This window comes from Pristis pectinata, chromosome 17 (genome assembly GCF_009764475.1).
Source record: "Pristis pectinata isolate sPriPec2 chromosome 17, sPriPec2.1.pri, whole genome shotgun sequence".
Classification (NCBI taxonomy): Eukaryota; Metazoa; Chordata; class Chondrichthyes; order Rhinopristiformes; family Pristidae; genus Pristis; species Pristis pectinata.
Window position 1 is genome coordinate 33,075,981 of NC_067421.1, and position 25,007 is coordinate 33,100,987.

At 42.8% G+C, this 25,007-nt stretch overlaps 1 protein-coding gene across 4 annotated transcripts in view; it reads right to left on the reverse strand.

Moving 5' to 3' along the window:
- Positions 1 to 25,007, reverse strand: part of LOC127579262 (rabphilin-3A-like) — a 152,746-nt gene that overhangs the window by 100,959 nt on the left and 26,780 nt on the right. For 2 of the 4 annotated variants that reach the window (XM_052031912.1, XM_052031911.1), the window contains exon 1: positions 8,820 to 9,436. The exons of 1 other annotated variant lie outside the window; for it this stretch is intronic. The gene's annotated coding sequence lies outside the window, so the exon portion shown is untranslated. Of the gene's footprint in view, positions 1 to 8,819; positions 9,437 to 9,475; positions 9,585 to 25,007 lie in introns of those variants that run through there. One more of the 4 variants, XM_052031913.1, reaches the window with a different exon arrangement.

Genomic DNA, 25,007 nt, shown 5'->3' on the forward strand with positions numbered 1-25,007 from the left:
TTAGTCTGTTTTGGCTGTGGAGAGTTATTACAATTCATTGCTTTTCATTGCACTAGGAGCTGCTGTAATTCCACTGTTTCCTATTCAAGGACAGCCAGCAATAATGAAGTAAAATCAATAGACTGAATAGCCCTGGGACAGGCAGGCCTAGAATCAGGTGGCATAAACCTGATCATGGGTCTGATTTAACACCCCTGGCCACTGGATACAACCTCTCACCAGGGGGAGGTCCCGCTGTCTTCACTGAAGGAAGAAAGGTAAAAGAAATTATCCAAATAATTAGATTATCCCTGAAGACTGAAGGCAGGGACAGCGGATTTATGCAGATTGGACAGTACTGAGGAGAAAGGAAAAAAAAACTACATTAATAGAAAACTAATAATTTAAGATCTGGGTCTCCACTTGTGCTACTGAGATTTATATGTAGGTATATGCAGAGATGATTTGGCGGAACTTGCTGTGGTAGTAACAGGATCATTTGCATGTTCTGAACTCTCGGCTTCTTCTTCCTGTCTCTGAATCTCACTGGCCTCCCCTCTTTCCTCTGTGTGCCTTATATCACCTGCAACTTCCCCTCATAGGGAGCTGGCACAAGTGAGCAGCTGCCTTTCCTCAGTCACCACCAAGGCTCATTACTCATGATGTGGGAGTGAGCGGCTAGCAGAGTTGAGATGTATTGCTCATTACTGTTCAATGGGCACCACCATCCACTGCAGCTGACAAACCTTAATGCTTTGTGGGGACTGTGGGCACACTTTTCCAATGCACTGGGCAATGAATCATCCTCTCCAGGACTAGACCACCTCTAGCATATTTACAATGATGAAAATGTCCTTCTTCATTGGCATTCCCTCAGGTTCAAGGATGATTTGGTTCCACTGCAGCAAAGTTACAGAATACACTCATGCACGATTTCTTTCAATATAAGGTTGCCATTGCAAACGAGCCACCACCCTACACCCTATATTTGGCCCAACATATATATATATATATGTGATAACAGGCAAAAGCACTGATCTCTACAATGCTGTATGAATCAAGCAACACTGTCAGTGGCAAGTGAGAGGCATTTAGCTGCCACCTCGTTTCAGCATCAAGCTCTTCCAGGTGTGACATCGTCAAAGCCGATGAATGAGCTAAGCTCCCTTTACTCCGCCCCGGCAATGCACCACACCATCTCAGAGTAGGGCCTCTATACTACACCCCTGTAAATGTTTCCATTCCCACAGCAACCATCCATGGTTTGTTTGAATAAAGCTTTCACTCTATGACTAATTGCAAATTGAATTGGAGAGAGATTCCATTTTTTGCTCTATATCTCCCACCCCACAACGGAAGTTCTGATTTTCAACTTTACTGCTGAAGAGATTTACCAGGAGGTTCTTTGGGATGGAACATTTCAGTTACAGGAGATACTAGATGTTTTCCTTGGAGCAGAGGAGGCAGAGAGATGACCTGATAGAGGTATACAACATTATGATGGGCATAGGTAGGCTAAATAGTACAACACTTTTTCCTATGGCAGAAGTGTCTAAAACGAGGACATAGGTTTAGGGTAGACGGTAAGACGTTTAGAGGGGATCAGAGGAGGAATTTTTTTTCAGTGTATGGCTGAAATCTGGAATGCACTGCCCAAGGGGATGGTGGAAGCAGGTACACTCATAACACTTAAGAAGCATCTAGACAAGAACCTGCATCACCAAGACATAGAAGACTACAAAGCAAGTGCTGGTAAATGGGGTTAGAGTACTTAATGGTTTGTATAGACATGATGGGCCAAAGGTCTGTTTCTATACTTTATGACTCCATGGATGATACACAGTGAATAAATGCCCACTGAGACTGACCCAAGGACACCCAAAAGCATTTCACACTGTCTAGACAACCAGCAAGCACACAGAGAGCAGACACAGTTGACAGCAGCTGCAGGAGTGAAAATTACTAAGCAGTTTCCCCCTCAAACTCTTTTCCCAGTCCAGCAGCTGTAATTGTGTTAAAAGCTCCAGCCCTCCTTCATTACTGGGTGCATCAATCATTGGGATGCTTTGGTTTCAAGCCAATATTTGCCAAGTCGGGGGTTTGGCAGTCTCTGTCACCATAAGTCTTTTCAGTGACAATTACAGACCATTTTCTGCTGCCAGTTCATGCTCAATGAGCAACTCGGGCTTATTTCACTCTGGTCCTTTACGAATTGCAGAGGAGACTTACAACTCATCAGCCTGAGCTCAGCTCAAACCTGGAAGCCAGGGTGAATGGGAGCTGTGCCAATCCAAATCCTGAGGGGTTGTTATCTTCAAGCTTCATCACTTCATGGTGAGCAGAGCCTGTTTAATGATTTAAAGTGTGCCGCATGGCAGTGTGACACAGCAACACTCCAACAAGCTTCATCACTGAGAGCTTAGATGTAGAATCGTTGTCACAATTTTCTGGCTGTCAGTTTCCTGGCTACTGCTTCCTGTCACTAGAGGAGAGGAAAAAAATAAGTACTGGTCTAAATGTTTGCAGCCCAGTCACATACCTTTTTCTTATGCAGGGATCTATTCCACCCTCATTTCAAGCAAGTTATACAGGGTCCCAGAGTAGCATCAACCACATAATGTTATTTTAATAAATAATATCAGTGATGTTAATTAAGCAGAAGTGTTTTTTGTTCAGTTAAGAACATAGGAAAATAGGGTCAGGAATAGCCACTCAGCTCCTCGAGCCCACTCTGTCATTCAATATGATCATGGCTGATCTGCCCAAGGCTTCATCAAGGGTTGTCCTACCAAGAGACTAAATAGTTTGGGCCTGTATTCCTTGGAGTCTAGAAGCATGAGGGGTGATCTTATTCAATAGGGATTGACAGATGTTGGGATGTTTTAACTAGTGGGAGAGTCTCAGACAAGGGGACATAAATAAATGATAAGTTACCCTTCATTTAAAACTGAGGTCTGTAGAAATTTCTTCTCGCAGAGGGCAGTGAATTTCTGAAATTTTCTGCCCCAGCAGGTACTGGAAGCTGGATCTTCTGTGCCAATTCCCCATAATCCTCAATTCCTGATCCACTTCCTCATTAAATACCTCCAATAATCCAGCCTCCAGAACTCTCCAGAGAGTGCCACCCTGTGTGGGAAGAAGTTCCATGCACCTCCACCCCTTAATCTTACAACTACATCCCCTCATTCAAGATTCTTCCTCTACTGGAAACATTTCGACACTTATCCTATCATTCCACCTCAAGACCTTATCTGTTTCAATAAGATCATACCCATTCTTCCAAATTCAAAAGAATATAGATTTAATTTCTTTAGCTGCTTGTGATAGGACAATCTTCTCATCCCAGACGGATCCTGCAAGCAAGGCCAGCATTTAATACCACCCTTAATTGCCTTCAAGAAGTGGCCGTGAACTACCTTCTTGAGATGTACTGGTCTCTAATAAGGCACTTCTACAGTGCTGTTAGGGAGGGAGTTTAAGGATTTTAACCCAACAATGCAGGATCAGCAATAAATTTCAAAGTGAGGAAGGTGTACAATTTGGAATGGAACTGGCAGGCTGCAGTGATCCAAGCAACTGCTGCCGTTGTACTTCTAGATGGTAGAGGTCGTGGGTTTGGGAGGTGTTGCCAAAGGAGCCTTTGTTGTTGTGCTTCTTGTAGTTGGCATACTACGACAACCATACAATTTTGCTGCAATGTTTTAAGAATAAACATAAGAAATCAGAATGCTGGAAATACACAGAAAGCAAGTCAGTAATTTGAAAGATAATAATAAATTTGAAAGTGAGGCTACTTAACAGGTGTGATTATGATGGTGTTTCACTAAAATGTTAGCTCCTAATCGATCCTCTATGTATTTTCAGAACACTCCTGGAAACCCTCGTTATAAACAGAACTCGACAATTTCCCACAGTTTTGTTAATGCCACATTTGTCCTGTTTACTAGCACCTTCTGTCATCTTCAGACTGGAATAAAATCTCCAGAACACACTGCCCATGCTAAATGCATCAGCTGCTGTGAACTTAAAATAAATGCCACTCTTGGCTGCTAGATTTAGACCCGTAATTGACCACTGACAGAACACCCCAGTATTCATCTATAAAACAGGGACCCAGGCAACAATCAGACCTCTACTCTTCAGATTAACAGCAAGCAAGTCCTCTCTCTCACTCCCAAACTATTCCCCTCACAGCAAGATTTCCATTCTCCCTCTCAAGATCAGGACTTCAACTCTTCTATTTGGGCAATAACAAGACATCCCCTCTTCATGGTTGCTATCAGAGCAAGATCTCCCCCTCTCCACCTCACCCACCAGGTCGACCATGCCCCCTAGCATGCTCCCTCCCTTTCTAAGCATTCTCCATTAGGACAAACTGCTCCCCAGAATAAAACCCCTTCCCCACCACAATGACCAAGCTCTAACTCCTCAAACTCAAAGCACTTCATATTAGAACAATTATCCCTCCTCAAAACTCCTTATTGGAAGAAGACCGTATGACCAACAGAACAAAGCCAACAACACCTCGATCCCCGCAAAATCAATCACCTTCCCCCCAGCACTCCTCACCAGGAAAATGAATGCAACCCCTTTTGCAGCATTCCCCATTAAAACAAGACCCTCTCTGGCACTCTCCATTGGAAGTAGTCCTCTCCCTCCCCAGCCCTTACCACCAGAGCAAAACCAACCCTCCAGTCTATCTCATAGTGAGTTTCTAATATCAGCTTTCTCTTCGCTAGAAGCTGCTTTAAGCCACCTCGGCACAACTAGGGACAGTATCAATCCTTCAGACTGAACAGAGATACCATTGAACTCATCAGAGTGAAATTCCTACTGCAAAGAGTCAATAATTATTTGAGACTCCCGCAATAATATCACAAACCAACATCAAGCACTTTCTACATTGTCGCATCATCTCTCTCCCCACCATGATAAAAATTATCTCAAAAATTCAAATTAAAATATATATCTATATCTGTCAGCTCAGATATTCCCAGTTTTTCCCGGATGTTTCCTAAAAGCTTTAGAACTCAGGTCATTACCACAGTCCTCCTCAGAAGGCAGGTGAGTCTGGGTGTCAAAGACTTTCAGGAGCCAGATTCTTCTTTCAATTGCTTCTGTTAATCCTGTTTTTGTTTCTACACCAGAGAGCTGCAGAGAGCAGAGGATCCCTGCAGTATGCAGCCTCGTGCCAGTGGTGCTTCAGCAGCAGTCAGCTCCTTATTATTCTGCAGCAGCCCGACATGCCAGGGATGCCTGTCGGACACAGCATTGCAGCTGGTAACAGCCTGCAATCCGCTCCATTATACATCTGGCCGAGCACAGGGTGATCACGTGGAGCCCATTCACCATCCCTCCAGAAAATAAAGCAGATCACAGAATGTGAGCAAGCAAGCAAGTAAAAATTGTTCACTAACTGTTAGAATGCTCACACTCACTGGGCTCAATTTGCAACTGTTGTTCCATTAGTTTCTTATCTTTGTGTTCTGCAATCATTCCCAACTGAGACTTGACTTAAAGTTTGGAACAAAGGAGACTGAAAGGGGATTTAATTAAAGTGTAGAAAATTCACAGAATGATCAGGAAGGGAATATTTCTCTTGGCACTTAGTCAAGAACCAGGGGAGGCGGATTTAAGTGCAATATTGAGGAATATTGAGGGATTGAGGAAAGAATTTTCACCTGCAAAGTAATGGGGATCCTGGAACGCAGTGGCTGAAAGCGTGGTGAGGTTGAAAACCTCATCGTCCAAATGAGCGCTTGAAGAGCCATACCTGCAAGGCTCCACAGCGAGAAATGGGTAGTGAGAGTAATCTATGTTGCATCCAAGCTGGTGGAGCTATGAGCTAACTGGCTTCCTTTTGTGCTGCAAATGTCTATGACTCCATGATGAACTCAATTTGAAGCCTACAGCAACATGGATCAGCTAGTCCAAATGGCCTGCTTTGTGCTGCACATTCCAGGTAATGCTACAGTTTACTTTCAAGGGAATAGAATGGTGGGACTGTTCTATTTTTGTAATTACTAGCACTTTGGGCAGCACCGTGGTGCAGCTGGTAGAGCTGCTGCCTCACAGCTCTAATGCCCCAGGTTTAATCCTGACCTCCCTGTGCCTCTTGGGTTTTGTCTGGGTGGTCTGGTTTTCTCTCATATCCCAAAGACGTTTGGGTTGGTAGATTAACAGACCACTAAAATTTGTCCCTTATCTGTGGGTGAGTGGTGGGGGAAGTTGAAGGGAGTATAAAATGGGATTAGTGTAAATGGGAGCTTAATGGACTTGGAGAGTTTCTGTGCTGCATGCTCTTCACAGCTACATCTTTGGATTAAAATGCTTTGCTCATTATAAGTAAGGCCACAGTTCCTGGTGCAGAGTGGAACTTTATTCAAGAGTCACTTTTACAGATCTTAATGCAGAACAGTTCAGCTTTTATCTTTATAAGACTCATGAATTGTACACAGTGGGTTACCCAGCCACACATAAGGTGAAAAAGAACACCAAGTTTCTTACATCACCCATATATCCATAAAACCCAGTGGTGATATAAGAAAATTGGTGATTTTTTAAATCCATGGCTGTGGGAACAATGCTATCAACTTCTATTTCCAAACTCTGAAATGTACAGAATTCATGAAGACAGTCAAATCCTTCTCTCAACATTGTAAGTCTTAGGGATGGACTACACTACAGCATGGAAAATCAGGGGGAAGGCATACTAAGCATTAGTTTTATACTCAGTGAAATTGCTTGAAGTCACAGCTGCCACTCTCCACCAAAATCACATTGAGAAAGGGTCTTTATCTCACTAAGACCTTGCTCAAATTAGATACAATCTGTCCCATTAGGGGCAACCCATTTATAAAGAAGGTTCTGCTAAATCTTCAAGTAAGGCTTCATGGTATCCATTTTCTTTACTTCCTGCACAATATATTGTAGACCTTTCTTGACAGGACAACTCTGTGAACCTTAAGAACTTTGGAATCAAAGAGGAAGATGACTCAGCTGAATAGATATTGCCACTGTGGATAGATTGCAGTTGACAAGGAACTGTTTCCAGTTGCCAATTACCAGGTACTTTGTTACTAAAGATAGGTTTACACTTCACAGAATGAAAGTTGGTGATGCCGGTAAATAAGTGACACACTAATGCATGTCCTTTCTCAAAGCATAGCCACTCTTCTGAACAATGCCTAGAATGGAACTTAAGTCCAGTATTAATTGCACCCTCATCCTCCAGTCCCTATGTCACAAGTTGAAGATTCAATGACTAATGTCTCAGCTGAAATAACTACAAGGATTGAGTACATCCAGAGTTCTGTCTAGTTATGGAGATGCCAAAGTATTACTCAGTGACGAGTACAAGGTTTTGTTAGAAATACCGCAGTCTTTCTGGGTGTTGTAAGGTCACTCGCATTTGAAAAAGGTTTTAAAATGAGATCTCTGGATCTCTCATCTAATTCAAAGAACTATGTACCAGTTGGAGCACTTTCTGCAATCATATTAGGGCTAATTTTATTTTGACTTTATGGATTACTTTTTAAAGGGTCACTGCTTTGACTCTATTCCACAATCGGGCAGGAATACAAGCTGGATTGGTCTGGGATGTAGAATAATTTGGGACACCCCAAAAAATTCATGGATGACCAAGCATTCAGGATCATCCAATCCAGCATCTTATCAAGGTTAAAAAGAACAACATTTACATTGGTCTTTTCAGATCCTCAGGAAATCCAAATCACTTTACAGCCAATCAAGGACTTTGAAGATGTATAATGTAATGTATGTCAGTGTAGGATAACTTATGATATAATTAGGGCGATGCTAGAAGCCCTTGCTAAAACATTATGAAAATTGGGATGTTACTACTGTAGGAGTCGTCGATGACAGTAAACCCAGGTCTGAATGAAGAAACTCAAACAGATGGGGAGTGAGAGTGTGTAAGTGTTTTATTTGAGAAGTCACAGGGCTGGAGTACTTCCATGGAGACTGGACAGATGTCCCCCACCCTAAAGGATACACTCCAAGCTCATGCTCACCTGGTATCCAGGTGAAATTCCTCAGTCAGCAGCCTTACCCACCCAGAACAAGTAGGCGTATTGAAACGAGGAGGGAAGTGTTCCCGAATCATAGGAGAGCTAATGAGTTTGGCGGGTTGCACCTATCTCCTTGTCAGCCCACATTCCAATTCAGAAAGTTGACCCCAGTAACTACAAGTGGGATCAAGTCCACTGTTCGCTTTGAGAATGATGCACAATATGTTCGAAGCCGGTGGGACCCAAGGTGGTAGGAGTGAGGGTGGAGAGTGCAAGCTGTGTGCAAGTCGTTCATCAAGTCATACCCTGTTGGAAAGATGCAGCAGAACAAATGTTACAAGAGTGGGCACTGACTGCGCTGCTCCGAGGCTGCCTGCTCGATTTTCCATCCATTTGGATAAAGGGACAGAGAAATACCATCAATCGCCTATTTGCACTACTCCTCTGGTACCCTGCACCAAAAGCGCAAATATTGGGAATGCCGCCTCCAAGCAGTTTCAAGGGCAGATACTAAATGGGCTGCAGGCGGAGTAAAGGTCTGTCCACAACAGACGGCCCCTGCACCACTACCCACACCCGGTGCATTTGAACCCCTGGGCAGGGAGATGTCTGATCCGTCGACCGGCAGCCTGGTCCAAAGCCGCAGCGGATTGCAACTTCCCTCCCGCCTGTGTTTCCGCGACCAATTTCATAAGATTAAAGGCAAACGTTCAATCCGATACACCAGCCAGCCCTCCAGTAAAATCGGTGAATCCAGCACACAATTTTATAACTATTTATCATAGACGAACACTCATTGCACATTCTTACCTTTTAATTGGTAGTGGAGATCACGTTCTCAAAAAAATCAAAGTATAGCTTTATCAAAATCGTGACCCTTGGTGCTTCCGAACACAAATGCTATTGAGATAAGAGTTATTCAGGGGTTCAGCTGCCTCAGTGTTTCCCGCATTAAAGCAGCCTCCGTTTCTTCTGCCAGTCCGCACAAAACTGAGAGGCAGCGACCAAAAGAAATGTCATTTCAGCCCAGCTCAGAGGGAGCCCTCTGATAAGTATGGTACCAGAGAGCGATAATTTACATCGTTCCAGCAATGCAGTAACTTCAGTACAGACCACCAGAACACGTTAATGTAACCTACTAGAAGAGCTGCACGCGTGTGTGCTAGCACACAGGCTGCCCCTGCAGACTCACAGACACCTGGCCAACCTCACGTCGAGTGACAATCAGGCGGGCAGTAGCAGGCAGTACAGGACGCTTCAGTCCGGTGCGGTTCGGCAGACTGCTGCCCTCGGCCAGAGAGAACACCGTCTATCTAACGCTTCATTGTCTCTCCTTATCTGACTTGCCCGGGCTTAGTGTTAGGAGCGCCGACTCCTCGCGCAATTTTCACAAACCTTGTACAGTCGGCGGGTTCAATACTAGATTTTTTTTTGCGTGCATTGCATATCTAATCGAAAAGTTCTACCTGAGAATGTCGAGAGACGTTGCACAACCAGACTTCTCCTATCTGCTCGATCTCTCTCTCTCCCTCTGCCCACTGTCTGCTTCCCAACAGTTTAATTACAGCCTGAAATATTCCTTCACAACACCCCCCACCCCCGGCATGGCTGTCCACCACTTATGGCCAATACCCCGTGACACGTGGTGTTGTCAATCAACACTCTCCACCGCAAATGAGAATCTTGAATCAATAAATAAACCTTCCCTGTATGACAGAGAGGGGAGTCCCAAAGAACCAAGAGAAGTGTTGGGGGTGATCAGTGTCAAGTCACAGGGCCCTCCTGGAGTACTCCAGACTAGTCTCTGGTCCATTTAATTCTGGTCTAAAAATCACTGGGATCTCCACTAATCTTTCACCCAGTCCAGGTGCATAGGTGGTTTGTAAAACATTTCAAGTGTTTGGGAGGGAGGGGAAGAAGGTACAAGATCTACAATGGATGTGTAAAAAGAAAATGATGGGCAGGGGGCAAATGGGGGTGCCTCAGATACAGAGAAGGGAGAATTTAAAATGGGGTATAAGGAAGTGGCAGAGAAATTAAGCAAATATTTCGTGTCAGGGAAAGATGCGAAATAATTGCCCTAAAGGTGTAATAGATTTGAGGAATAGAAGGAGATTTGTGTTAGTAACAGAACAGTACTGGAGAAGTTGGAGAGACTGAAGGCCAATAAATCCCAAGGTTCCAATGGTATAGATCCCAGCATTTTTGAAGAAGTGAATACTTTGGTTATCATTCTTCAAAATTCCATAGATCCTGTGGATTGGAGGGTAGCAGTTGTGATCCCACTCTCTGAGAAAGGGGGGAGAGAAGATAGGAAATACCAAACCATTAGCCTAACATTGGAAGTTGGGAAAATGCTGGAATCTGCAATGAAGGATGTAATAACAGAACACCTTGAAAAGTATAACAGATTTATGAAAGGAAAATTATGTTTGACTAATTTACTGAAGTTCTTGAATGACGTGATTAGTCGAATAGATGAGGGAAAACCAGTGGCTTTTGATAAGGTCCCACAGAGAAGGGTTGGTCAACAAGTAAAGAGCACATGTAACTAGGAGTAATGTGTTGGCATGGACTGAGAATTGGTTAACAGATAGAATGCAAAGATTGGAAATGAACAGGTCTTTCTCAGGTGCAGGCTGTGACTATTGTGGTACTGCAGGGATCAGTGCTTGGGCCCCATCTGTCAATGGATTGGCTGAGGGGACCAAACATCATATTTTCAAGAATGCTGATGATACAAGATTGGACGTGATTAACAGTAGGGGGGAGGCTGCAAGAAGCTATAAGCAAGGGTAGGTGAGAAGATGGCAACTGGAACATAATGTGGAAAAATGTGAGGTCATGCACCTTGGTGTACAAAACTGGAAAGCAAGAGTAATTTTTACATTGAAACATTGATGTTCAAAGGGACCTAGGTGTCCTTGTACACAAGTCACTGAAAGTCAACATTCGGGCAGAGCAAGTAGTCAGGAGGTAAATGGTATGTTGGTTTTATTTGTGAGAGGATTTGAGTGCAGAAGTAAAGAAGTCTTATTGCAATTAAACAGGGCCTTTGATGAGAATGTATTGGACTACCATATTAGTTTTGGTCCCCTTACCCAATGGTTACATTTGCCTTAGAGGGAGTGCAGTGGAGATTCGTTAGACTGGCTCCTGGGTTTGCCACATGAGGACAGACTGAATCGATAGGTTTGTATTCTCTTGAGTTTAAGAGAATGAGAGATCTCATTAAAACGTATAAAATTCCTAAAGGGCTCGACAGGCAGGAGGCAGAGAAGATTTTTCACCTGGCTGAAGTCTAGAACCAATAGTCCAAGTTTCAGAATAAAAGGTAGACCACTTAGCACTGAGTTGAAACGTTCCCTCACTCAGAGCATTCACTTCCCTGGACAGCTGTGGAGGTTCAGTCATTGAGTTCATTCAGAGATTGATAGATATCTGGATATTAAGGGATCAAGAGTTCTGGGGGCTTGTGCTGGAAAGAAAATGGGGCCAAGGTGGAAGATCAGCCATGATGAATTGCGAAGCAGGCTTGAAGGCCAGATGGCCAACTCCTGCTCCTAATTTGCTCCCACAGTTCACCAATCCCAATATTTCCAGAGTAGAAATAAAAAGAGAAGGGAGTAAGGGTGATCACATTCAGAAATCTGAAGTAAACCAGAAAATATACCACACACTTGGCTTGTTATCCTGTTCATGCGTTCTCCTATATTTAATGACAACCCAGCCTTTATGTAGCATCTTTAACATTGTCCTGATTTGTCTTGAAATAGTGGCACTAATACGCAGAGAGAGCTGCAGTTTAACATTTCACCTGAAAGGTAGCCACCACAACAATGCTAACTCACACAGTACAGAAATAGAGTGTAAACCTAGTTTTTTGAGCTCAAGTCTCCAGAGAAGGACTTAACACACACGGAGCAGAGGGAGTGGAAGTGACTATGCGAAGAGCTGGTACTGGTTTGAAGGCCAAGTGGCATGGAGCTGCCCACAACTGAATATGGTGTACTGGGACATTCCAAGATGCAGAACTAAATGCTGAGGGATGAGTTGAAGCTGGTGCAGCCACTGCAAAGGTTCTCTCGGGACAGGCTCTACTGTCAATGCACACTGAGCGGCTGCAACCTGCATATAGAAATCTCTCAGACTTATCATTCATGGAATGTTAGTGAAGGAAAATTGATGCCATGCAGATATCAGTTAAATCATGTTAGCAAACCTAATGATATTAGGTACAGTGAATGGCAACCTGCAAATGTCCTGCATTGTATATTTGCAAATTTATGAATAAAGTATATTTTTGGGAAAAACATTACAGAGTAAACAAGATGGAAGGTGGACTCCCCAGTCTATCCTGCAATGATATTGGGCTATGGGAAGCCTTTGTCTGAGGAACAGCGAGGGAACGACTCTCATTTAAACTGGGGTAGGGTGGCAGAGCAATCTCAAAGGGAAGGGAAGAAACTTCCAAATGGTAGTTTACATTCCATCAGCGCAGGAGATGTGCTGATCAAGGTGAAGGGCTAAGCTCCCTTGAGTATTACCCAGCTTCATTGCTTTATTCTGTCATGCTCCCTGATGGATTCTGTCCATAAATATTCTCAGCTTCTGTTTCTGTGGCAGCATGGTTTACATGCTTTGAACACAATGGGCTGTTGATTATTTCAGTGCAACTGTTGGTGTAGGTTTAAAATTGGATTTTTGACTTTTTTGTTCCATAACATCTTTAACCTAGAAAAAATGTGCCAAGGCACTTCACAGAGGAGCGAAGGGAAGCAAATGTGCATTCAACAATGAATAGATTAAATGCAGCATCCCAGAACTGGGGAGATGTAAAATGTGTTAAATCTGTAGCAACAATCTGTCTAATGAAGCTCTACAGGGTAATGATTCTCTTTATAAACATTGAGAAATACCACACACAGCACACATCCCAGTGGTTAGATAAAGCAGATTGCTTAGGCTTTGTTCCTGCACCTTAGACTGTCTTCTGAACCAATGGGATAAAATTTCCTTTGGCAACCCAACAAATTCAACTCATTTAAAATATGCAACTTCAGTAATCATTGCCCACTGACCCATTAACCCCACATCCACCAATCTAAACTATGTGATCAGCTCTTCATCCCATTACATTGCACAGTTACACTCATATTCCCACTGCTCTGTGTAGTTGCTCCCACTGTCTTAATGTTTTAACCTCCTCGCTCATTGGTGCTATCTTGGTGATGTGACACCTGGACAGATTACATGAGCCAACTGTAATCCTCACCTCTGGGACCTCTCAGACACCCAACTTGCAACACGGGTTCAAGGAACTAATCTTTCTGGTCTCATCAATGTCCAAAGTGATGATAAAGCCTAGACTAAAAGCACTATCCAAAACAAGGAACTCAAATTCAAGATCAAATGGCAGGGTTCCCTGGGTTTCTCCAGCTTCAAAGGTCATGGGTATCCAAATGGAGTCACTTCATGCATTGGAGGAGAATCAAACACTCCTGGTTCTGTGAATGTGGTAACGCAGATCAAACTGTGGGCCATATCATTATATCCTGCCTTTGACACAAAACTTGATGGTGATCCCTTTGAGATAACCTTCCTCTCCAAAAAGGTCATACAGTGATTTACAAAGTTTGAAGTCAATTTATAAATGTTGCTCCAGCCACACACAACTCCCTCTCACAGTTATTATTCTGAGATATCACTCCCTCCCTCGTTAAATGCATAATTATTCCCCCAGTCCCATTATTATCTACGTAATCATTCCTTTACACTGTAATCACTTTTTGATTTTGTGTCCCTATTCTGTCATTCCCATTGCTCTGTATAATCAATCCTCATTCTCTCATTGTTCCCTTCACTTTGTGTAATCACATCCTCCTCCCAACAGCTCAGTTACATCTTTGCTCCTGTTACTTTTTCTAATACTTCTTCCCATCTGTTATTCTGTGATTATTCTTTACCTTTTCAAACTCCGTAATTGTTCACTCATATAATCCTTGGGGTAATTGTGCCTTTACTCTGCAATCACTGCCCCCCTCATCACTCTGTATAAACCCACTCATTACTTTGTAACAGCACCAACCTTCTCCCTCTGAATAATTGCTCCCTTCCTTAGTGTAATCTCACATTCATTCCTTACATTAAAACAACTTCCATGGTAAAACATCCCAAGATGATTATCAAGCAACATTTGATATCAAATCACTTAAATATTAGCATAGGTGATCAAAAATTTAAGGGCCACCTTAAAGAAGTGAGTGAGATTTAAGGATGGAATTCCAGAGCTTGGTGAACTCCAATGAAAAAGCAATGAATTATACTTTCTGTATAATGGAACCTGCCCTTTCCATCTTCAGTATAATCTACAAAGTCATCTGAAAATTGAAAGGTCTGCCAGCTGGGAGGTTGGGAGTGAGCTTATAATTTAAACAATGCTAATGCCACAGTGCATGTACACAGCACACACTGGTAAAATAACAAGAAGGGATTAGCACGTACATGCCAACCTCACAAAACATTTTACAGCCAAAGTACTTAAGAAGTGTCATCATTGTGGTAATGTCAGAAATGCAGTGGTCAATTTAAACACAGCAAACTCCCAGAAACAACCTTGACATAATCTGTCTTGGTGATGTTGAGGTCAGACATCTTTAGTGTCCAACTGGGCGAACAGTCAGAGCCTTGGTTTAATGTTCCATCTGAAGGCACCAGCGAAGACCTCCCTCAGCACTGCAGTGGGATGATGCTCTACATTTTCACTCTCAAGTCTCTCATGTGGGATTTGAATCCACAGCCTCCTGACACAGAGGTATATCGGCTCCACACTGAGTCACTCTAGGCCATCTAGGCATACAAAGCTGAGAATTCTTCAGTCAGAGGGTCAGTAGACTTTGTAATTTTTTATATCTGGGTGGCTTGGGTGCTCAGTCTGAGCACAGAGTAATTAAAAAGGCAAATGGAATGCCAGCCTTTCTACCTCGAGGACTGGATAGCAAGAGGTAGCAGTTATGTCACATCCGCACAAAACCCAATTAGCTCACACCAGGAAAACTCTGCACAATTCAAGGGACCATACTTTAGGAAGGAGACACAAGAGTCTGCAGATGCTCAAATCTGGAGCAAAAAACAAACTGTTGGAGGGACTCAGCGGGTCGAGCAGAATCTGTGGGGTGGGATGGGGGGAATGAATTGTCAATGTTTTCCATTGAGACCCTGCATCAGGACGCTGTGTTAGGAAGGATGTATTGGCTTTGGAGCAAATGCAGCATAAATTCACCAGAATGACAATCTGGATTCCAAGGGTTAAATTATACAGAAAGATTATACCGTCTAATGTTGTAGCCTCTGGAATTTATGAAGAGTGATTAGGTTATACTTTTCCTGATCTTAAGGAGAATTGGCTAGGTAGAGATATACAAATAATTTCTGTTGGTTGGGGAGTCCAGAGCCACGATTTTCAGGGGATTAGTTGGGATTCACTTCTACACAGGGTGGTAGAAGTTTGGCAGTTTCTTCTACGTAGGCAACTGATGCTGCGTTAACTGTTAAACTTTAAATTCAAGATTTTTGTTAATCAAATCTATAAGGGTCAATGAGGAAATGACAGGTAAATGGAATTTGGGCACAGATTAATTATGATCTCATTAAATGGCAGAACATGCTTGAGGGGCTGAACTGCCTGTTCTTGTTTCTAAGTTCTATGTACATTCGAGGTTTAGATTGGCACACAATGTTGTACCTCTCATTTCCTCCCTCACCTCTCTACTTCCATTAATCCGTGCACAGTTCTGTTGTGGACTTGGAAAGACATGGTGAATGAATCGTAGTTACAAAATGCAATCCTGCCACATCATACGCAATTGCAGGAAGGAAATGAGAAGTTAGGTGAATGCTGGGAGGTTGCTTCTTCCAGCTAGAGGATCTGATTTAGTCTCAGGATAAGGTGTTGGCCCTTTAGAACCAAGATGGAGAGAAATGCCTTTACTTCAGGAGTTGGAATTTTCTATCCCAGAGGGCTGCGGGTGCTGTCATTGACTATTTTCTAGATTAATGTTTCAGGTCAATGATTATATTTCTCTCTCCACAGATTCTGCCTGACCTGTTAAGGATTTCCAGAATTTTTCTACTTTGATTTCAGATTTCCAGCATCAGCATATTTTGTTTTTGGTGCATTTTCTCAAGTGAGATCAATAGATTTTTGGGTTCTGAAGGAATTAGGAGATCTGTCAGGAAAGTAGAATCTGTGCTACAGCCTTGAGGGGCTGTGTAGCTCACTCCTATTTTTGTAAAGAAGAAATCATCGGTGGTGGATGAAGAATCTCTGGCAGCCCTTGGCATGCTGTAAGATGAGGGTGTGTTGGCATAGTAGTTAAATTACCAGATTAGCAGATAGGCTTCTGGTCGATTGGTTCATAGATACAAGTTTGAATCTCAACATGGCAGCTGGGGTAAACATATCTGGTTCTCTGATGTTCTCAGGGAAGGAAATTAGCCATTCATTGTCTGGTCTAGCCTACATGTGACTTCAGACTCACCAACATGGTTGACTCTCAACTGACAAGTTCAGGGACAATAAAGGATGGACAGTAAAGTAGGACACTGCCAGCAATGTCTACATTCTGTGAAGGAATCAATTTTTTAAAAGCTGCAATTGGATAATGTCCAGCAGAGGAGGATGTAGCAGTGGGATGCAGGCAAAATTAAATAAACAATGGGGAAATAGTTATACCTATTAACTGAAAATTAGCTTCATTCCTTAAAAGGGTGAAATAAAATTAACAATAGGAAGGGAAAGGACAAGAAAGTTTGAACCACTCTGTTTTTCCTGCTTACTCTTTCTGGTTATGCAACCTCATTTCTTGATGTTTGAAGTTTTATTTGGAAGGAGAGCTTGTTAGACAGGAGGAATGTAAGACTGCAGTACAGCCTCTGCAGCAGATGAAAAATACATGATTAGAATTTTCCACTTTCCACAGAAAGTGCACCTTTCACATAAAAAAAAGTCTCATTGGTATAAGCGTCACATAGCAAAGTGTCTCTCTGGAATTTGTACCTGTCCATTAAAGAACAGCTAGTTCAATCAGAGTACAAGAGAGAGCAATGCCTCTGTCTCAGCAAAATTAGCTAATCATCTATAGGCAACAACTGGGGGGGGGGGGGGATCACAACATGCATCAGCATCTTGGCACTAAAGTGAGGGCGGTGGTGGGGGGTGTGGAAATCAGCCAGGGACCCTGTTTTTGATTGTTAGAAGGGAGGATTGAGTTTGTCTGCAAAGCAGTCACGGTAGAATAATCTGCAGATCCTGACTGACACTAACAACTCTGTCCCAGCACAAATGTTCCAAGATTGCTGCCTCTTAACCCTTGCATACCCACATGCAAATGGGCAGATGTTGTGAAGTTTGGGCCTTTCAGGTATTGGTCACCATTAGCTCATGTGAGAATCTGGTTGCCGGTCATCTGGGATGGTCCTGGGTGAAAGTCAGTTCATCCCATGACTTCAAAGTTGCCCCTGACATGCTGAATTGACATGGGGTTGGGGGGGGGGTGGTGTTTATGGTAGGGATGCTGAGGAAGATGATGCTCAATCAAAAACAGTGGCAGGCAGACTCAAAGGCCCTAATGAAAGACTCACTATCCTGCCCCGTACTGTTGATTTACAACCAGCAATGCGTGATGACAGGTACAGGCTTCAAGGGAATCTCATCAATCTTGTGTGTTTGTGGATTGTACCACCAGGGTGCAGCCTAACTGCACAGCCCTTCACTCAATGGAGCAGGTTCAGAGCACGCCTGAGGACAGGCCCAATACTCCAGGCCTCACTGCCAAAAATTCCCAGCACTGTAGGTGCTGGCAGGCTCTTGAATGATGTGGTCATGTAAATAGGAAAAGGGTTGTAAGAAGAGAGGTGGAGTTCATTACAGAACAAAAAGAAAATTTATTTATGGAGGCAGAGGCCATGGCTCATATACCAAAATAATGCGCCACATCAATCTTTACCAAAGGAGATGCTGCTGGAGTTTCAGCAAAGGAGGATGTAATTCAGATTCTGGCTGGGCAAAACATTTTATAAAGAGGAACGAGAAAGGCTAGCGGCACATAAAGTGGATAAATCGCCTGGTCCTGATGGGATGTATTCTAGCTTGCTAAGGAAAGAGAGGAAATTCCAGCAACCTTTGGCATAACCTTACAATCATTCATACATTCAATTGTCATGCCAGAGGACTGGAAAATTGCAAATGTTACATCCTTGTTCAAGAAAAGGAATGCAAGGATAAAGCCAGTAACTACAGACCAGTCAGATTAACCTTGGTGGTGGGAAAAGTTTTAGGAACAATTATCACCATCAGAATCAGGCCAAATGTGGATTGATTAACAAAACCATGCCAGCTTTCTCTAAATACAAATCATTTCTAACTAACATTAATAGAGAGTTCTGATGAAGTAGCAGGGAGGGTCAATGAGGGAACTGGGGTTGATGTGGTATATATGGACTTCCAAAAGGTGTTTGATGAAGTGCCCCATAACAGGCTGGTCATCAATAATAGAATAAACTCATAGAATAAAAGAGGCTGGAGCAGCACAGACAAAAGATTGACTAGGAAATAGGAAACAATAGATTTTCAGGTTTTGTTTTCCAGACTGGAGGGGAGTGTACAGTAGAGTTCCCCAGGGATCAGTACCAGGATCCATTGCTTTCCCTTACATATGTTAATGACTTGGACTTGGTCATACAGGGCACAATTTCCAAATTGGCAGATGGTGCAGTGAACTATGAAGAGGATAGTAATAGACTTCAAAGGGATATAGGCTGGTGGAATGGTGTGTAGATGGGAGATGAAATTTAGTGATGTGAAATGCAAAGTATTACATTCTGGTAGAGAAAATAACAGGAAGTATAATCCAAAGGGCACTTCTATAAATGGGACACAATAACAGAGATCTGGAGTATAAATGCATTCACTGCTCATTGAAAGTGGCAAGGCAGAGTGAGAAAGTTGTTAAATTAGCACATGGGATCTAGCTTTTTTATAAAAAAATAAAGACATGGAGTATAGGAGCAAGGAACTCACGATGAATCATTACAAAATATTAAAATGATTCCTGGAGTGAGAGAACTTAGTTATGTGGATAGTTATTTGAAGGTGTTGGGGTTGTTCCCATTGGAACATGAAAGGTTGCAAGGAGATTCAATAGACGGCATTAAAATAGTGAGAGTAAGGTAGTGTAAATAAAGAGAAACTGTTCCCATTGACCAAGGGTCAAGAAACAGGGAACCTGGAAAGAAGATGATTGGCAAAAGAACAAAAAGTAACATAAGGAAGAAAAAAGGTTTTTGTTATGTAGCAAGTTGTTATGAATGGCTTGGTGGTGCAGCAGTTAGTGCTGCTGCTTTAACTCCAGGAACCCAAGTTCAGTCCTTTCTTTGGGTGCTGTCTGTGAGGAGTAAGTGTGAGCATTTCTTCTGGGTGTTCTGGTTTGCTCTCAGATCCCAAAGATGGACTCGCAAGTTAACTGGCTACTGCTAACTAACCTTTAATGTAGGTTAATGGCAAAAAAAAGAATCAAAGGGGAGTTGATTGGTGAGAGAGACCAAGTTGCAGGGCAACAAAGAAAAGAAAGATGGGAAATGGAACTAATAGGATTTCTCTCCTGGGAGCCAGCATAGACCCGATGGCACCCTGTATCATTATAAACTAACATAATAAGGGTCTGAATTGCACTTTCAGGAGCAGTTGTGGGGACAGATTCAATTGTATCATTCAAAAGGGAGCTGGATAATTACCTGAAAGGAAAGAGTCTGCAGGGCTGTGAGGAGATGGTGTGGGAGGTGAGAATCACTGGATAGCTTTTACTTAGAGCTGGTACACTCAATGGGATGAATGGCCAGCCTCTGTCCTGTAACTATTCTCTGGCATGGTCATTGCTGTAATGTAGGAAGAGTTACTGTCACAGCTTTTATCATGTGCCCTCTTGAACAGAAGTTTGCTTTTTAGTCCTTTATGTCTGTGCCAGCTATTTGAAAGAGCTATCCAATTCATCCCATTCCCTCGATCCTTTCCCATAACCCTGTAATTTCCAGCCCCCCCCCACCCCACCCCTCAATCAAATCCCTTTGGAAGGTTACAACAGAATCGACTTCCACCATTTTCCCAGGCAGTGAACTCAGATTTCTATCACACTTGGTATTCTGCGAGTATCATGGGAGTGACTAATTACTTCGTTAAAATTAATTATTATCCTGAAGGAAGCCTGGGCCTTTATGGATCCCAGTTACATGGTGTTCTAATTCATTGAATTGCCCCCACAATATTGATCTATAGTTTTAACAAAGATAATGGGATAGAGACTTGAATGCTAGGTACAGGCGCTGGACCTTAGGTTTCATTAATGAACTGGTGTAGTGCAAAGACCAAACTCCGAAGATTAAACAAAGATTGGCCAAGGCTCTGTAGCAACCCTCAGGGACAGAGGAAAACAGGCATGAGTGGAGAATGGGGTCTATGCAGAAAATAATAACTCCTAGTGGGGGGAGTGGGGAGAAAACAGTGATAGGGAGGTTCGGAGATTGGAGTTGTGGGGTGGACAGGATGTGAATCATGGAAAGGAACGGCTGTGGAGACCAGTTTCAGAAGATTGTTGGCCACGAATGGGGACCTGAAGCCAGGCCAGGCCAGGAGGCAGCTTGGCCTCAGGTTAATAGCGGCTGCCCACATTTGCTAAACATAGAGATGGAAGTAACACACATCCAGCAAAACTGTAGAAAAGTTAACACCCCCAAATACAGGCTCAATATTCATCAATTTAATACTTTGTTTAATTTAGAAATGCAATGGTGCGTTTAGGCCTAACACATCCTGGCCAGGTTGCCTCACTTTAAGACATACAAGAATCCCACAGAAGGTTTGTGTTTAAAGTGATCTCCTAATTATTTACAATCCAGGTGCATGGTCTGCTGGTTCTACACTGGTGCCTTTGTAGATTCTCTGGTCCAATATTAATACTGAATTCATGTCACATTTAAAGGGACTTAAAAACTATTAAGGGAAAAGGCTCACAAGGAGGATGAGAATTTGCAATGATCCTAAAGAGTACTTAGAAAATATCTCAATCCATCGGGGACCTTTGTCAAGTCTGAGGAAGCCCAGGTTTAAGATGTGCAGGTCAGGAATAGAGGTGGGCCCAGTGAAGCAGACATGAGGCAGTAAACAAATGATTGAACAGTGCATGCAACATAAATTTCTCACAACACTGACCTTGGCAATCCAAAACCACATGGTGTCCCTGCAGGAAATGAACTGGGTCTCTGTATATGGTTCACTGGTAATGGCTAGCTGCGTTTTCAAGCTTCCATACGTAAGCAACTATCTTCCAAATACCTCAGGATTTTAAGACTTGAAGTAAGATGTGTGTGTGTGTGTGTGTGTGTGTGTGTGTGTGTGTGTGTGTGTGTGTGTGTCTACTGGGAATTTTATGGGATCATCTGCAGTTGTGACAGATTGCTCATTATCCTCATGCTAAGGTTATTAATAAACCTGCTGAATAGCAATAGGTCTCAGAATAGGTTCATGGGAGACTCAACTTGTCAAACACGCTCAAACATCAAATGAGGACCAGCTGTATCAACCTCTGTTCTTTCTTCTTTAGGCCAATTCCCTACCGAATTTATAACCTTGTCTATGAGCTGTGCCTTGAGTATATCCTGTGACAAATGTTACCAAATACTCTCTGAACAGAAGGATCCATCAGAAGAAATGCCTTTACCAATCCCCAAAAATCAGAACACTTGTCACGCCTTGACATCCATTGTCCATGATAAAAGGAGGCAGACAAAAACAAAGGAGGAAGATGGAGCCAATAGTGAAGTGGGGAGGGTGAAGGTGGAAACATCCATCATGTCTCCCAACTCCAACCCTCCCCCTCCTGGCTTGTTCTGCCCACCATCCTCCAACACCCACCCCCAGGTCCATCAATTCACCTCTGGCCTCTGTCTCACCACTACTACTCTCTATATTGGCCATCTTCCCTTTCCACTCTCAGTCCTGATGCACGGTTACAACCTGATATGTTAACATTTCCTTTCCCCCCAAAGAAGCTGCTTGATCCACTGAGTTCTTCCAGCAGATTGTTGCTCCAGATTCCAGCATCTGTAGTCTCTTGTATCTTTGTAGAATGACAGTCAGACAGCACAGTAATCCTACAGCATCCTACACTAATCCCATTTTATTCTCCCCACATTCCCATCAACTGCTTGTAGATTCTGCACTCACCTACGTTGGGCAATTTACAGCGGCCAATTAATCTGCCAGTCATTGGGATGTAGGAGGAAATTGGAGCACCCAGAAGAACCACTATCACAGGGAGAATGTACAAACTTCACACAAACAGCAGCTGATATCTGAATTGAACCCAGGTCACTGGAGTGGTGAGCCTACTAGCTGCCTCACTGCACTGCCCATGACCCTATCAGCATATACTCAATTGCTCATGTGTATATCTGATGCCTCACCAGTTTATGATAGTGTCATCAGAGAATGGTCTGATGATTCTGATGATGTGAACTGATTGGGAAGTCTCCAATGACATCCAAGAGTTCTGAATGACCCTTCAAGTTAGATGATTTTAGAAAATGATTTAATTTAAATTCCTCATGGACCACACCTCTGGATACAAACATCTGTTGATTCCATAATTTTCAGTGGAACTATTCCTTTAAAGCAAGATCCATGTGTCCCCGCAAAAGTCAATGAGTTGAAGCATGCTGGTGCTGACTCAGCAGGTTGGGCTATCTGAGCTTTCCCAAACATTACCCATCCTCAGTTGATTTATCCGCAGCTGCTGTCAGCCGAGCAGTCATCAATAACTGTCCGTTTCTCTCCTGCTGATGAGTCCACTCTCGTTATTTCCTCCCCTCTACCAATCAGTGAACAGAAGCTGCTCCCAAAGTCCAGTGGAGCAGCAGCACGCTGCACAGCATTGCAGAGAAATTTTGCTGACTTCATTTTAAGCCTGGCCCCTCGCTACATCTGCCTGTACCTCTAGCTTGACTGGGAACAGGCTTAAGTCCTTATTTGTTGTGGTTTTATGCTCCAGGTTTCCCCAATTTAAAGGTGCATCACCTCTGCAGAAAAAGTTCCGGCAATTTCCACAATTTAAAAGGGCAGCCAACTCCACAACAGAGATATTGGCAATTTCTGTTAACACCACTGAAAATAACACCAAATAACACTAAGGATATAAAAAGATTTTGCACTGTGATTTTATATTTTGTATATATGTTTTATTATGAATAAAGTTTATTTTTGAAATTAAAAATGTCCTTAATTCAAAGTGATGGTAACCTCTGTGGTGAAGACTGATAGGAACTGTTCTCTGGTTCACTGAGCTGAGGAGCTCACTTTCATCCATTTTAAAGGGAGATGTTTTTAATGAAAAGTCTTTGTATAACGTTGTTTCCTCCAGTTTCATTTCTTCTTCCTTTTCCCATCAGTTCTCCTTCTTTATTCTTCCCTCACTGGGGCACATGCCCACAGCGACAGGACATTTTCCGAAGACCAGTGACCTCAAATCAATTAGGAATATCTTTCCTCGGTACAACTGACATGGCCCAAGCTTAAAATTGGGCAACAGTGCAATGTTTGAACATTTATGTGCCAGTCACCTCACAAAATGTGGTATGGATGAGGAGAAAATAGTCTGTCCCCATTTTAAGCCCCCATTAACCTTATTTCCATTGGATGGCAAGGGTTAACATCAGACTGATGTATTTGTACATTGTTTCCAGGGAAACTGCCTGTAATCTCTTACATGGTGATTAATGTTTGTAACCTGTCTTTCCCAGAGAGAATATGCAAGGTATTAGAGATTACTAAATGGATATCTAAAATCAGGAAGGGATTATTGAATCACCCAGTTGCCATACTCTAGTGCAGGCATCCCAGGCAGGCTGAGACTAAAGAAACCATGGCTCATTCCCTGCTACCCTGTGATGCTATACTGTCTCACTCACTCCCTGGCCTGGCCCACAGTAAAATCCCACCCTGTTAACTTTGTAGCTAAAGGGACACTAGATAAATACAAGAGAAAGCAAAGAATATATATATTCTCAGAAGGATATAATATATTCTCAGAATGTCACAGTACAGAAGAAAGCCATTCAGCCCATCAACTATAGAAATAGGAATAAGTGGAGGCCATTCGGCCCCTCTAGCCTTCATCACCCACTTTATAAGATCATAGCTAATCCAAGTTTTCTCATGTTCACTTTTCCACTCTCTCCCCTTAACTCTTGATTCCCTTACTAACTAAAAATCGATCTGAGCTCTCAATATATTCCAGGATTCACTGTCCATAATTTTCTGGGCAAGGAGTTCCAAAGACTTACAGCCCTTTGAGAAAAGAAATTACTCCTCATCTCAGTCTTAAATGGGAAACTCTTATTCTGAGATTCTGCCATCTGATCCTAGAGTCTCCCATAAAGAAAAACACCCCCTCAGTATTTATTCCATGCAGCCCCTGAAAAAGCTTTTATGATTCGTAAGATCATCTCTCCTTCTTCTAAAGCCCATGAGTACAGACCCAACCTGTTCAATCTTTCCACATAAGACAATCCCTCCACACTGGGATTAAAACCACCCATGATTAAGGCACTATTCACTTTTATACTTCACCATTCTATATAGTCTTTCCTACAGTGTGGCTACTGTTTGGGGGCCTCCTTTTCTTTCCCTTGCTATTTTTACTTCCACTCATTAGATTCTACATCTTTGGAGCCCAGATCATCGCTCACAACTTTACTTATTTCTTCTCTTATCAGCAGAGTTGACCTGGCATCTTTTCTTCCCTCCTGGGTTCCCAGCTTTGATTTCCTTGTAACCATTCTATGGTTCTATGAGTAAATTGTATAGATACATGGACAAGAGAGGTCTGGAGGGGTATGGGCTGGGGGCAGGTAAATGGGACTAGCCGAATAATGTTTCGGCACAGACTA